We start from the raw sequence: 14,895 nt of genomic DNA on the forward strand, positions 1-14,895 counted from the left end.
TAAGGAAGTTGATGAACCTTACCAGTACAGACTACATTGCTTACCAGGTTGGCACTAGAGCTAGGCTTACTGATGTTTATAATAAGTATGAGGAGAATTATGGAGCTGTTAGGTTGAGGAGGACTGTCCCTCAAAACCTAACTGGTAAGAAAAGGTCTGCTTGGGATGAAATATATGATGATGATTCTAGTTCTTCTGGTGGGGGTACTTCACTGCTGCATTCTACTCTTAATCTGTCTAGAGATACATCTGCTACTGCTTTGCTGCATGCTGCTACTTCTTTAGTTTCTAATGCTTCTGAACTTGTCTCATACTTAGACTGTGCTACTGTTAGCCAGTTGGATGATTCATTTGACATCTTGAGATGGTGGCATGAGCACAAACTGACATATCCAGTGCTGTCCATCATGACAAAGGATGTTTTAACTGTTCCTGTCTCTACCATATCTTCAGAATCTACCTTTAGTATGACTGACAGGATCATCGAGGAGCGGCGGAGGAGGTTGAAGCCGGAGACGGTGGAGTGCCTCACCTGCATCAAGGACTGGGAATTGGCGGAGGCAAGGCTGCAGCACAATGTGGAGGACAAGGAGCTTAAAGAAGCATTTGAAGACCTCTATCTTGATTAGTGCTCCCGCCGCCAAGGTAAATCATACCCCTAAGTCCCTAACTTCCTCTTCTTCTTTTGCTAACTGATTAGTAATCCTAATGCTAACTCTGTTCTTCTTTTGCAGCTGGCCAGCTGGGAGCTTGAAGCTTGAAGCTTTGAAGCATTAGTCTTCATCTTTATTACTTGGGTCTGTAATATGAGAACTTGGACAATGATGTAAGAACATTGAACATTTGAACTTTGGAGCTAGGCTGTACTCTTTTCCTGACTAGGGTTTCTCACAAGGGTGAGTTTTATCTAGCAGGTTTTTAGTGAGGCAGCCATTGCACATGCTCCCATATTCCTATTTTCTTAACTCTTGTGTGTTTGCTCTGTTTTTGTTTCTCCAGTGCTTTGGTTAAAATGTGTTTAGTGTCTGGGCCGGCACGGGCACTGGCGTGCCACCGTGCCTGCTGGCACGGCACGGCACGGTTTACACTTGATAGTGTCGTGCCTGGGCTGCCACTTCGGCACGGTGGCACTATCAGGCACGGCACGGCGGGCCGCCGTGCCGCATAGTGCCGTGCCTGGCCGTGCCCGTGCCCGTGCCGTGCCGGGCGGCCCGTTTGGAAAACTATACCCCTCCCCCCTCCAGCTGGGGACACCGGCTGCACTGAAAGAACACATCGATTTTCTCAAATGATAAGTACAAAAGAGAAATGATTGAGTAGTTCAAAGTTGTCGCTTTGATAAACAAAATGTACATTTGAATTAACTGCACGAGTACTCCTATAATAAATATAAACTTTTTGCAAACTATAGCGCACATAATCATATCTTTGTCTAATCAAGCTAGCCGCGCAATTTGATAATTTTATTATAGAGGCAGCCTTGCTCTGTTGCTCATAAATTGTTAGACATGATAAACCTTGTCGTATAGGCTATCAATCATCTGAAAGTAAGCATCCCTGAATTTTTCCTTGAACATCATGGTGCAAAACACCGTCCAAAGACCCATCACAAATCCCAAGCCCATACTGATGTAGAAAGATGATCTATCATGTATAGTGCCTTCATCTTCCTCATAACTATTCTTGTTTGCTTCGTTCGTGGAGCAATTGTTGACAAGAGGAGGTCCACAAAGTCCAGGATTACCTATGTACATGTACTGATCATTGAGTGTTTGCAGCTGTTTTGCTGAGGGGATCTGTCCCGATAAATTATTGTAGGACAGGTTCAAGCAAATTAAAAAAAAATGATATTCTTTCCTATAACTTTGGTCAAATTTGAAATGATTTGACTTAAGACAAATTTAAAACAGCACATATTGGCATCTGCAGTCTGCAGAGCATAGAGCCAAACAAGCAGATATGGAGAGAACACTCTTGTCTATGTTAAACTTGCCGCTCTGCAGGAACACTCAGCCACCCAGGGTACACTTCCCAGGCTTTCTGCAGGTTAATCAGCAAGACACATGATCTTGTAGTTCTGAATATGACTTGAATTCTATTGTGTTAGGTATAGGTTCATATAATCTTCATGCCAAAAACAAGTTGACTCCTAAAAGCAGTAAGAAAGATAGCAAATAATGACAAAGTAAAGGCTTTATTATTATTAGTATAACAGTATATAGCATGTAGTGCCTGTCTAGTAAAGAATCGATGCACAAAATAGTGATTAAACTATCAGACTTTTCCTTTCTCATAAAGTCATAATGGAATGTATGAATTTTGCTGTAAACATTCGACTTCCTGCAGCAGCAGCAGAATTTTTAACTAAGAGCCCCCCTTCAGTAACTTTACAAGAACTTTTTATCCATCTAATATACTGAACTCTGGTCGACAAGGATAATAAAAAAATTCACTCACTCAGGAAGTCAGGAACGGAAATAGATCAAGCTACCTGATAAGAACAAAATGCCTAGAGAATACAACTCCCTCATCATTCATGGCCTATGCCAAACAAATACCATACCTACTATACATGCAACAAATACAGTGGCTTGCATGTTTTCCAATTCATAGATTAATGACCAAAATGTCAAAAAGACAGTGCCAAATTGACAAATCATACTTTCAACACATATGAATAGCCAACAACATATATATAAACTTGGAGGTGACATACTACTAGACAAGTCCTTACTTGCAATCTGATACAATTCGACTGATGGCAAACTAAAAAACATCAGAATGCACTGACTGGTTTGCTACAGGATCAGTCACTCAGAACTATCCGAGCATCTGGTGAAGTTTTTTCATAATTCAGTACTGTCTCTAGAAAAAGGGATGTATCCAATGGTTCTTCTCCAAGTCCTTCCATGTAATTCACCTCAGGAAGTAACAGTAGCCCTCCTCAACAGAAAGCTTACTAGCCGCATCTCAAAGTAGTGTCCGTGAACTTCATCACCTTCCCAAATATAAGGTTATTCAAATTTTAAACCATACTCTGTCACATCTTCCTCATACTGCTTATCTTCTAGCACATCTTCCTCAGATAGTTCATGGTCTGGCACATTTTCATCACAAGGATCTTCCTCACAGACATCCTCGTAAACCATACTCTGTCACATCTTCCTCATACTGCTTATCTTCTAGCACATCTTCCTCAGATTGTTCATCGTCTGGCACATTTTCATCACAAGGATCTTCCTCATAGACATCCTCGTAGCATAGCCCTTCCTTAAGCATATATTCTTTTGGTTATTCTTCTAATAATAGTTCTTCCTCAATCTCATATGCCTCGTATAGCTCTTCATCGGGCTCTTCTTCATCTAGATCATCTTCCTTGTACAGATCTTCATGTAGCTCATCCTCAAATAGCTCTCCATCTGGCTCATCTTCCTCTGCTACATCCAAGGAATTGTCCACAGAGGCATCATGGCTGCTCAATTGGAGCTGCAGGTAGAAGAAGTCTGCATTCAGAAATACTAGAGAGAGAACATCAATGTAATGAGTACTATCAACTGAATGCATTCCTTGAGTTCACAATGCACTGAATGCAATAATTTAACATTGACCTGCACAAAGAGCCTCTCCAGCTGGGGACACCAGCAGCACTGGAAGAACACATCGCGATGTAAGCAAAATTAGTGTTGTCTGTTGCAATCACTATCAGCAGCAACTCTCTTAAACTCAGCAAATTAATCAACTTGGTCAAGTAAGTAGCTGATCCGAAACACTCCAGCACATAAACTCTCCGCCTTATGTGGAGATAAAGAACAGATTGCAGAAAGTTTAATTACTCATTTACTCACTCCATTTCAATAGTAACTCATTTTTCATTTTTTTGGTAAATCAAATTTCTCTAGATTTGATCAAGACATATTTTACAGTGGACTTGATTGTTAGTTTGATCTCCACCAATTGGCCCAACGGGCCCTTATCCGCGCCTTGATCGGGGGCGCCCAACCGCTTCATGGTTGGTGGGCTCCCGTCGCACAGCACGAATAAAAGGGAGGTGGGGGCCACGGCACATGATACGAGGTTGATCTGAGCCGCCGTAACCCGCCAAAAGAGATACCCTAATCCGATCTAAAGAGAACGTGCTGCCAGCGACGGAAAGCCGCCACCGACTTCACCGTCGCCTCTGCATCGCCACCACTGCGCTGGACTTCACCGCCCGCACTGCGTACCCGCCAATAGGGCAGCTACTTCCTCCTCTACCTCCTCTGCCAAGCCCGAAAGCATGGCCCCTCTACATCTCCCTCTCTCATTGTCTCCCTCTCTGTATTAGGTTATAGGTTGAATTGAACTAAACAAGTACTAGATTCCCCTCCAATCTACACCTAGATGAACTTAAGAACCTAACATTGGTATCAAAGCCAGGCTTTCTAGGTTGCAGATCTAGTTTGGGGTAGAAAACAGAAAAGGAATCGAGAGAGAAGTGATCCAAACCCTAACCCGAGATGAGACAAGGGGGGATCAACAGGGCTCCTCCACCGCAGTAACCACCGCCGTCGCGCGGACCGCGCCGCTGTTTCGATGGCGTGCGGGAAGGTAGCCACCCCGAGCCGCCGTGGGCGCGTGGGGTAAGAGAAAGAAAGAAGGGGATGAACGAATCAAAACAAAGTTTTATTTTTCCAGAAATGACGACGGCTCGCCAGTAGCAAGGACGAAACCCTAACCCTAGAAAGAGGGGAAGTTAGAAAGTAGAAGGGGTGGAGAAACTGACCTTTCTCCCTCTCCATCATCGGATTCGCTCCGGGAAGATCGCCGGCGAGGTAACTCTAGATCAGCCGGCCTTCGGGCTCGCGCCGGGTCTCCGGGTCTTCGAGGTTGCACCGCCGGCGAAAGGTTCACCCACAGTGCCGCTCGACGGCGACGCGCTCACCCTCGGGTGAATGCGCTCACCAGCGAATGGGGCTGCGCGGGAGCCGAAGGGGCCGGCCGAGGGGACTAACCGGAGCGCGCGCGCTCTATCGCCTTAGCTTGGGCCGCCACTCCGCTCTCCTCCGCTCGCTCGTCGACGTTAGCTCACCAGCGGTGCACGGCTCTCACTCGTGGCGCTCGGTTGTGGTGCTGAGAAGGGAAGGAGAAAGGGTTTTCCCAGAGTCGCCGACCGTGGGCTGGTGGCCAGACTGAGCAGCGTGCCGGCATAAGAGCCGCCAGCGGCGCGCCCTTCGGTCAACCAGGATAGCTAGGGTTAGGGTTAGGGGAGCCCGAACCGGCCGATGGCTCATATGCCTTCCGATCCGAGCGCTCCACTGTTCGATCTAGATGGACGGATGGGATCAAGGCCGGGGGAGGGGCGAGCGGCGCAACTAGCCGATTTGGTGGCCCGTCCGTCGGCTGCTGGGCTGAAGGCCTAGGCGGGCAAAGAGCTGCTGGGCCGCCGAGCCGAGCAGGCCAAGCCGCTACAAGCCGTGCTGAGAACGCAAGCGGGCCGAGCCAACGCGGTTTTGAGTTGTTGTAGCGCTGCTGGGCCGGACGAGTGCACAGAGAAGTTTGTGAATTAAGTTTAGACCTTTCAGAAGCATATTTTGATGAATTTTGATTAGTTTTTCATCTTTATTCAATTTTGAACCGACCGGATAAATTGTTCAGAGAGTAGATGAGTACAAAGAGATGTTTTTAAAAAGTAGATAAAGAATTTATCTAGTTTCCGCTGCAAAGTTTAATGTTGATTATCTTCTAATTAAATTCAAACCAACGGGAGAATTTGATTTGAAGAGTAGTTACATTTAGTAAATTATGATCATGTTTATCCTCTAATTAAATTGGAACCAACGGGAAGATTTAATTAGAGGAGTAGTCCGTTTTTGTTTATGTTAAACTATGGTATTATTATTTTTTGACCAACGTTAATGATAACAATATTATAATGAGTTTAAGTTTGAGGTTTAAATCTTTGATAAATTTCACACCAACATGGTTAATTTTTTAGAGAGTAGATAAAGACCAAGAAATGCTCCTGAACTAATAGAATAATGTATTTTATTAACATGTTTTTGCTGCAATGAAGTTGATTATCTTCTAATTAAATTCGAACCAACGGATGAATTTAATTTTGAAGAGTAGTTATATGGATTTCAAGTTAATTTATGAGTTTTAATGCATCAATTCTATTTTCTGCCCAACGGTGATGTAGAATTGATGCAGAAGCATATTGTATGTTTTATTTTTAACCGACAAGATCACTCGGCTACATGCCAATAGGCTGCAACGCTGGGGCATGTGAATAAAAAGGCTTGAGTCAAGCCAGTTCAGGACAATTTTTGTTAGTTTAATAATTTTCTGATTAAATTGGAACCAACGGGAAGATTTAATTGGAAAATAAAATATAAGTGAATGTTTAGTCGTCATGACTAAGTTTTCGTATAGATGTATCCCGCATGGGGAGAAGTTTTGGCATAGTAATTATGCTAGTCCATCCTGCATGGCTGGAGAAGTTTTGTGATGATTCACATGTTTTGTATCCCGCATAGCGAGAGAAATTTGGGTAGCTCTTATGCTATCCTAGTATTGACCATGGCACAATAGAAAATGCATCATTATGGTCAATGCTAACCAAAGGATAAGAAAAAGATGCAAGCGTGACTTGTAAAAGTACTGGTAATGAAATACCCCGTTGAGTTCTTAAAGTGAATTAAGGAAAGTGTACTTCTAAAAGGACCAAGAAATAACTTTGTTTACATGACACAACCATGTGAATAAAGTAAGTTATAAGTGTCTTCTCGTTTATAGGCTTTCTGAATAGTTATCGAAATTATGGCACTAAAGTTCATGTCATATTTCGAGGGGAAGAATATAAAGATCAATTAAGAAAGATACTCTTCATTAAGAGTGAGATAAAGATTAATTAAGGTGAATATGACCGTCGGAGGAGTACAACGGTTACAACAATGATACCCCTAAGCAGAGAAATAGCTAAATTCCTGAACCTTTTAAAATTCCGATAGGAAAATAGCGTAGTCAGTCTCAAAGATATTAAGGTGGTGCTTAAAGCGCCATATGAGATTTTAACAGATTAAACCCAAAATAAGATATTTGAAGATACACTATCTTTAGAAAAGATGAGAAGATATGGGGGAGCATGGTATGTAGAGGTATGTAGAGACCTAAGACTTGAAGAGAAGCGGGACTACGTGCCCACTTCAGTGATTCAAAACAACAAATTTCTCAATACTTGTTGATGTTGTATGACTTATACAACACATGTTGTTGGCTCTTCGAAGAAGATGGATAATATAAACAAGGATCTTATGATACAGGAGCCTGTAGAATCAATTGCCTCTTGGCAATGAAGGGCAACAACAACCCATATGAAAGTGCCAGTAACTGAGGCCTCAGAAGGTCTCAAAGAATTAGTAAACTAGTTTTCTGATGACTATGAAGTCTATGTTAGTAAAGAAATTCAAATAAAGGGTGATCCCACCTCATTTGAAGAAGCCATGAGAAGCGTTTACTTGTTTAAATGGCTAGAAAGATATAAAGTTGAAATGAATTCGATGAATACCAATGATGTTTGGGACTTAGAAGTAATTTCTAATAGAGCCAAAATAGTAGGCTGTTAATGGGTCTACAAGACAAAATATGACTCTAAAGGAAATGTAGAAAGATAGAAAGCATGACTTGTAGCAATATGCTTTACGCAAAGAAAAATGAATAGATTACAATGAGAGTTTTCTCTCTAGTCTTATACAAGGAATCTTTTAGAATCATAATGGTGTTCATGGCACATTACGATTTACAGTTACATTAGATAGATGTAAAGACGGTATTCCTCAATGGAGATTTGTATGAAAAGCGTTTACATGGCACAACCTAAAAGGTTTTGTCATAAAAGAAAAGAACATATGGGATGCCGCTGGTAGAAATCCATTTATGGATTAAAAGTAAGTCTTTAGACAATAATATTTGAAGTTGATGAAAATATGAGAAAGTTTGGGGTTTAAAGAAAATGAGAAGGATGATAGCGTTTATGCGAGGATCAAGAATAGAAAATTCATTTTCCACATCCTGTGAATAGATGACATTCTACTCCTTAGTAGTGATGTTAATCTGTCATTAAAGAAGAAGAAGTTTTGTTCTCAAATTTCAATGTGAATGATCTTGGTGAAGTGTCATTGGTTCTAGGAATCGAAATTCACTGAGATAGAAGAAAATGGGGTATTAGGACTATCGCAAAGACATACCTGAAAAAGATTATAGAGAAATAAAGTATGCATGCGAGTAAACCTACGCCTGCTCTTATAGTCAAGGGTAATAGATTTGGGAACTTTAAGTGTTTCAGGAGCCGATATGAGATCGATCAAAAGAATATGGTTCCATATGCTTCAGCTGTTGGAAGCTTGATGTGTGTACAAGTACAAGTAAGAACTTACCCTGACGTAGTTTATGTATCCGGGATATTTTGGTAGAAGTTCAGTTTAGATATAGATCACTGGAATTGAGTTGAGAATGTCTTACAATTTTGCAAAGTATAATAGGCCTCATGCTGAGTAAGAAAGAATAAGTACTGTCAAATAGTTGAGGGTACAAAAAGTTAAGTCTTGGCGAGATGTGTAGTGAAATCCACAGCAGTTGCTAACACTCACAGTTGAAGTATTATTGTGGAAAAGCTTCAAAGAAACAGTTGTGGTGTCATCAGTAATGCATACCATAGTATAGCTTGTCATGAGGCTTAAGGAACAGGCAAAAGGAGGTTAAGGGAATTTGTACCCGGATTTAACAATGGTAGACAACGACAATAACCATTTAAAGTAAGTTAACTCCTAAGACAACATGTCAAGTGTGCTGCCAAACATATTGACACTAAGTTATATGTTGTAAAGGAGAAAATCCAGAATTATTTTGAAAGCATTGAGCACATGAGTACCGAGTAAGTACTTGTGGATCCGCTTACCAAAGGCTAACTACCCAGTGCGTTTAGAGAACACACAGTCAACATGGGTTTATGGGAAAGCCTATGATTTCTAGATATTAAGGGCCTAGTTGAGTATCTGTTTCAAAATAGAGAGGTGCATTGTTGTTGTTAAGTCTAATGGCAACTGACCGTGATGATGAGGCATGCTCTATGCACTGATCTATGATGGAATGTGAATAAGATAAAGTAAGTTAAGTTTAAGTCATAAGGTGATATCAAGGGGGAGAATGTTAGTTTGATCTCCGCCAATCGGCCCAACGGCCAATTGGGCCCTTGGATCCGTGCCCTGATCGAGGGCGTCCAACTGCTTCATGGTTGGTGGGCTCCCGTTGCACAGCACGAATAAAAAGGGAGTTGAGGGCCAGGGCACATGATACGAGGTTGACCTGAGCCACCGTAACCCACCAAAATCGAGACCCTAATCTGATTTAAAGAGAACATGCTGCCAGCGACGGGAAGCCGCCACTGACTTCACCTTCGCCTCTGCATCGCCACCACTACGCCGGACTTCACCACCTGCACTACATACCCGCCAACAGGGCAGCTACTTCCTCCTCTACCTCTGTCGGGTACCATAAAAAGGGGTCCCCTAAGCAAGAACCAAAAAAATCGCTTGGACCCTGTAATAATCAAAGCCAAGAGACAACTACCGGCAAACCCCACCTTATCCGAGACTCGGCTGGACCGCCCGGCCCACCTTGAACAGTACCCCGACTCGCCCGAGGCTCCACCCATAAGGCCTCGGATGAGGTGCTGATTCTCCGCCTCGCTCGAGGCCCCGCACGTAAGGCTCGGGCGAGGTGCTGATTCTCCGCCTCGCTCGAGGCTCCGCACGTAAGGCTCAGATGAGGTGATGATTCTCCGCCTCGCTCGAGACCCTGCCCGCCAGGCCTTGGACAAGGTACCAATTCTCCGCCTCACTCGAGGCCCCGCCCGCCAGGCCTCGGATGAGGTACCAATTCTCCGCCTCGCTCGAGGCCCCGCACGTAAGGTCTCGGACGAGGTACCGATTCTCCGCCTCGCTCGAGGCCCCGCCCGCCAGGCCTCGGATGAGGTACTGATTCTCCAACTCGCCCGAGGCCCCACATGTAAGGCCTCGGACAGGGTTCTGATTCTCCATCTCGCTTGAGGCCGGCTCGGCGACAACCCCGTCGCCTCTGCCTCGACCGATTTCCCTGACAGAACGTCACGTCCAACTAGCACGCCCAACCACTCCCACGACGTCAGCCGAACAACGGCTCGACATAGCGGAGTGACCGACGAGATGGGAGTCGCATCAACACTATGCCGTCCGGGACAAGACGGGGCAGGGGTTACCGGCCGCTGTGCTCAGCACTGTGCCCACGACTGACACTCGTACTGCACTGTGCTACCTAACCCCTGCTCCGAGGACAGTGCGGCGTGGGGAGTCAAGTCCGGGTACCTATAGCCTCGGAATCAGTGTATAGGACCAACTGCTCCCTCCGAGCCTCGGCCATGTGCTTCGGGGTCTCGGTAGCCACGAGATTCGTGCCTGCCGAGCCCCCCATGATGGTTCAGCCTCTGCATCAACTAGGCCTCAGCTCTCTACGTTGTCAACATACAGCGACCGACATGTCGTCCACAGCATGTGTTGTGCCCTGCGTCAAGCTATTACTAGAGCTCCCACGTCGCACAGGATTGGACGTGACCGGTGCTTCGCTCTAGTGCATCAAGGACAAGACCGCTCCATCGACCATGCCGCCATAGTGACAAGCCACAGGGCAGGGCATACTGCCTCCGCTCATGAACCGCCGCATAGCGAACACATGTATCGCCCCTGTCCCCCCCCCCCTTCAACTATAAAAGGGAGTGATCGGGGCCGTTTCTAGAAAAAACGCAGATAGATGCTCAGACATAGAGACTCACGTAGACTCACCCACACATGCCCCAGCAATGCTCAACACTCTGTAATATGCATGCTTCCTCGCTGCCTGAGATCAACATCTCAAGCAACCCACACCGCTCCACGCAGAGACCTGGGACTAGCTCCCTCTCTCGCCTAGCTTGTAACCCCCTACTATAAGCACCTCGGTGCAAGGAATACAAGATTGATCTCTCAGACTGGACGTAGGGCACCTATTGCCTGAACCAGTATAAACCTTATGTCTCTTTACATCACCATCCGAGATTAGGGGCACGCAGTACATTTTCACTAGTCGGTTGAGGGCCCGCCGGTCCAAAACACCGACAGTTGGCACGCCAGGTAGGTGTTCTACTACGTGTCAGCTTTGTCATCCCAACAAGTTCCGGATGGTAGACCCCGTACGATCAATGCGTGTCAGCACGGTGATCTGGTTCGGGAGCCTAGAGTTCATGTCTCTAGGATCTGAGTATGATATGGTACTCCTCACACCTAGAGCCCCACCGATCGACGACGACATCACGCACCAGCAGCCCAGGCGCAGACAGTGCCCGGGCCGCCGCTCTCGTCACGCTCGCCAAGCATGACACGAGCCGGACCACCCCGACACTACACAAGCTTAGGGCGATGCACCGCGCTCCGCCGGTATCCCATGCCGGGCTGTTGGTACGGAGTCCCTGGTTAGGGACCTATCCAGCTTAAGCCTAGGTAAGGGAAAGACGCCGATGGCATGCAGCGATGCCCCATCATCAAGCTCTGCCCCGCCACCTCCTGAGGAGTCACCTTCGATGGAGCGAAGCCCGGCGACGACACCATCCTTGTACCCCTTCGGGTTTGGCAATACCGCTGCCGCCTACGCTTCCACCTATGCTTCCGCTCACGCGGAGTCCTCAAGACGCCACCAGTGCTTCGCCCTCGACCTCGACGCCATAACCTCGACCCACTCCCACGCTGACTCCTTGGAGGAGGACAAGGCATGGGCCAGAGTGGACTTCTCCGGGCTTCGCGACCCTAAAGCCATGCGCCGCTTCATGGCTGCAAGCGACTACTGCTTCGGCTACTCCGACTCCAATGACGAATGCACTTACGACCCCACTCGTGAGTGCTTCCACGTCGGGCTTGGGATGCTGAGAGCGAGCAATGTGGACAAAGGGGTAGACAATTGCTCCCCGCTCCGTGAGGGGGCAGGCGACGCCACACCTCCACGCGACGAGCTCTCGGCAGCGCGGAACGAGAACCTCGCCCATGAAGAACATCGACACCTTGACTTAGAGCAGCTCCATGAGCTCTAGGCCAAGGTCAAGCAAGACTGACTCCTTCTGCAGCAACTCCGAGACACCCTCGAGCAAGAGCAGCGGGGTCGCAGTGATGGCGGAGCAGCCCGGTGGAGGGCTCGCGACGTCCACCACCGCATCAACAACGACATAGGGGGCGAGCAACCCCCTATCTTCAATCACGCTAGCCCAAACGTCACGGCAGTGGTGATGCTACTCTGGACTATGCCCGAGCCCTCTACCATGGAGGGCGACTGGCCCATGGTGAGCTCTGAGACCTCCTCGAGACCGCCGCGGTACAGCAGGCCAAAAGCTCCACCTCTAGGCAGCATGGAGGCGCCTCAGAACTACCCGCGGCATCGCCTCGACAGGGTAGAGAGGCCTCGGTTCGTCCTGAGCCTGCTCGGGCACCAACGACCTACAGGGCCCTGTCGGTGCACGATCGCCTCGGCGACCGACGTGAGGCACAAGGCGACCACGATGTGGTCAGCACGCGATGGCACCACAACAACGAGGGGCCCACCCGAGGCTACCACCCGCACCGAGGCGGTCGCTATGACAGTGGAGAGGACCGCAGTCCTTCCCCTAGGCCACCTGGTCCTTGAGTTTTTAGCAGGGCCATCCGCGATGCTCACTTCCCAGCCCGGTTTCGCCAACCGGCCAACCTCACGAAGTACAGCGGTGAGACCAACCCCGAGCTGTGGCTGGCTGATTACCACCTGGCTTGTCAGCTAGGCGGCATGGACGATGACCTGCTCATCATCCGCAACCTCCCCTTGTTCCTGTCAGACTCGGTGCGAGCCTAGCTCGAACACCTCCCTCCCTCACAGATCCACAACTGGCACGACTTGGTAAAGGTCTTCGTCGGGAATTTCCAGGGCACATACGTGCGCCCCGGGAACTACTAGGACCTCAAGAGTTGTCGCCAGGGGCCAGACGAGTCTCTCCGAGACTTCATCCGACGCTTCTCCAAGCAATGCACCGAGTTGCCCAGCGTCGGCGACTCGGAAATTGTCCAGGCTTTCCTCTCCGGCACCACCTGTCGAGACTTGGTCTGAGAGTTAGGCCAGAACATGCCGACCTCGGCTGCCATGCTCCTCGACATCGCCACCAACTTCGCCTTGGGCGAAGAGGCCGTCGGGGCCATCTTCCCCGACAACGACGCCAAGGGGAAGTAGAGGTACGAGGCCCCCGGGGCCTCGGCTCCCCACCTCCCCAAGAAAAAGAAAAAGGGTCACCAGGAGAAGTAGGAGGTCCTCGAGGCCGGTCTAGTCATGGCCATAGAGCGCAAGAATCCTCGAGGCCCGAGGGGCCCCGGGCTCTTCGACGACATGCTGAAGAAGCCCTGCCCTTACCACCAGGGCCCGGTGAAGCACACCCTCGAAGAGTGCACCATGCTCCGGTGTTACTATGCCAAGCTCGGGCTCCCCTACGACGATGCCAAGAAGAAGGGCGCCAGCGACAGGGACGACGACAAGGACGACGGGTTCCCTAAGGTGTACAATGCCTTCATGATCTTTGGCGGGCCTTCAGCGTGCCTCACGGCACGTCAGCGAAAGAGGGAGCGCTAGGAAGTCTTCTCGGTTAAGGTGGCCACTCCCCGATACCTCGACTGGTCTCGAGAGGCAATCACCTTTGATCGGGATGACCACCCCGATTACGTCCCAAACCCCGGGCAGTACCCACTTGTCGTCAACCCGATCATCGGCAACACCTGGCTCACCAAGGTGTTGATGGACAGAGGTAGCGGTCTCAACATCCTCTACGCCAACACCCTAGAACTCCTGGGGCTCAACCAATCGCGGATCCGAGGCGATGCCACGCCTTTCCACGGCATCGTGCCAGGGAAACGCACGTGACTCCTCGAGTGTGTCGACTTGCCCGTCTGCTTTGGCACTCCCTCCAACTACCGCAAGGAGGTCCTCACCTTCGAGGTGGTTGGATTCAAGGGGGCCTACCACGCCATCCTGGGGCACCCATGCTACGTTAAGTTCATGGCGATCCCCAACTACACATACCTCAAGCTCAAGATGCCAGGTCCCAACGGCGTCATCACTATCGAGTCCACATACGAGCATGCATACAAATGCGACGTCAAATGCATTGAGTACGCCGGGGCTCTCATGGAGGCCAAGACCCTCATCGTCAACCTCGACCAACTTGGTAGCGAGCTGCCCAAGCCCAAGCGTCATGCCGGGACTTTCGAGCCCGCGGAGGCCGTCAAGCTCGTCCCGGTCGACCCCAGCGGCCCCAACGACCGAGCGCTGAGGATCAGCGCCACCCTCGATAGCAAATAGGAAGCCATGCTCGTCGACTTTCTCCGTATGAATGCCGATGTATTCGCATGGAGTCCCTCGGACATGCTGAGCATACCGAGGGAAGTCACCGAGCATGCCTTGGACATCCGGGCCGTCTCTAGACCAGTGAAGCAGCGCCTGTGCTGATTCGATGAGGAAAAGCGTAGGGCCATCGGCGAGGAGGTGCAGAAGCTTTTGGCGGTTGGATTCATCAAGGAAGTATCCCATCCGGAGTGGTTAGCTAATCCTATATTAGTTAAGAAGAACAATGGGAAGTGGATGATGTGTGTAGACTACACCGGTTTGAATAAAGCATGTCCAAAAGTCCCTTTCCCATTACCTTGAATTGATCAAATCATTGACTCCACTGTGGGATGCAAAACCCTATCTTTCCTTGATGCGTATTCCGGTTACCATCAAATCAAGATGAAAGAATCCGACCAGCTCGCGACTTCTTTCATCACACCCTTCGGCATGTACTGCTAT

The 14,895-nt window shown here is 48.3% G+C and overlaps 1 long non-coding RNA gene across 1 annotated transcript in view; it reads right to left on the reverse strand.

Moving 5' to 3' along the window:
• Positions 1–2,677: 2,677 nt before the first annotated feature.
• LOC136528098 (uncharacterized) overlaps positions 2,678–14,895 on the reverse strand; it is a 31,753-nt gene continuing 19,535 nt past the window's right edge. Inside the window, exons 2-3 of the long non-coding RNA XR_010776985.1 lie at positions 3,609–3,647; positions 2,678–3,486 (exon numbers count right to left, since the gene is read on the reverse strand). This is a non-coding gene — a long non-coding RNA (uncharacterized lncRNA). The remainder of the gene's footprint in view (positions 3,487–3,608; positions 3,648–14,895) is intronic.

The sequence above is a fragment of the Miscanthus floridulus genome, chromosome 19 (assembly GCF_019320115.1).
Source record: "Miscanthus floridulus cultivar M001 chromosome 19, ASM1932011v1, whole genome shotgun sequence".
Lineage (NCBI taxonomy): Eukaryota > Viridiplantae > Streptophyta > Magnoliopsida > Poales > Poaceae > Miscanthus > Miscanthus floridulus.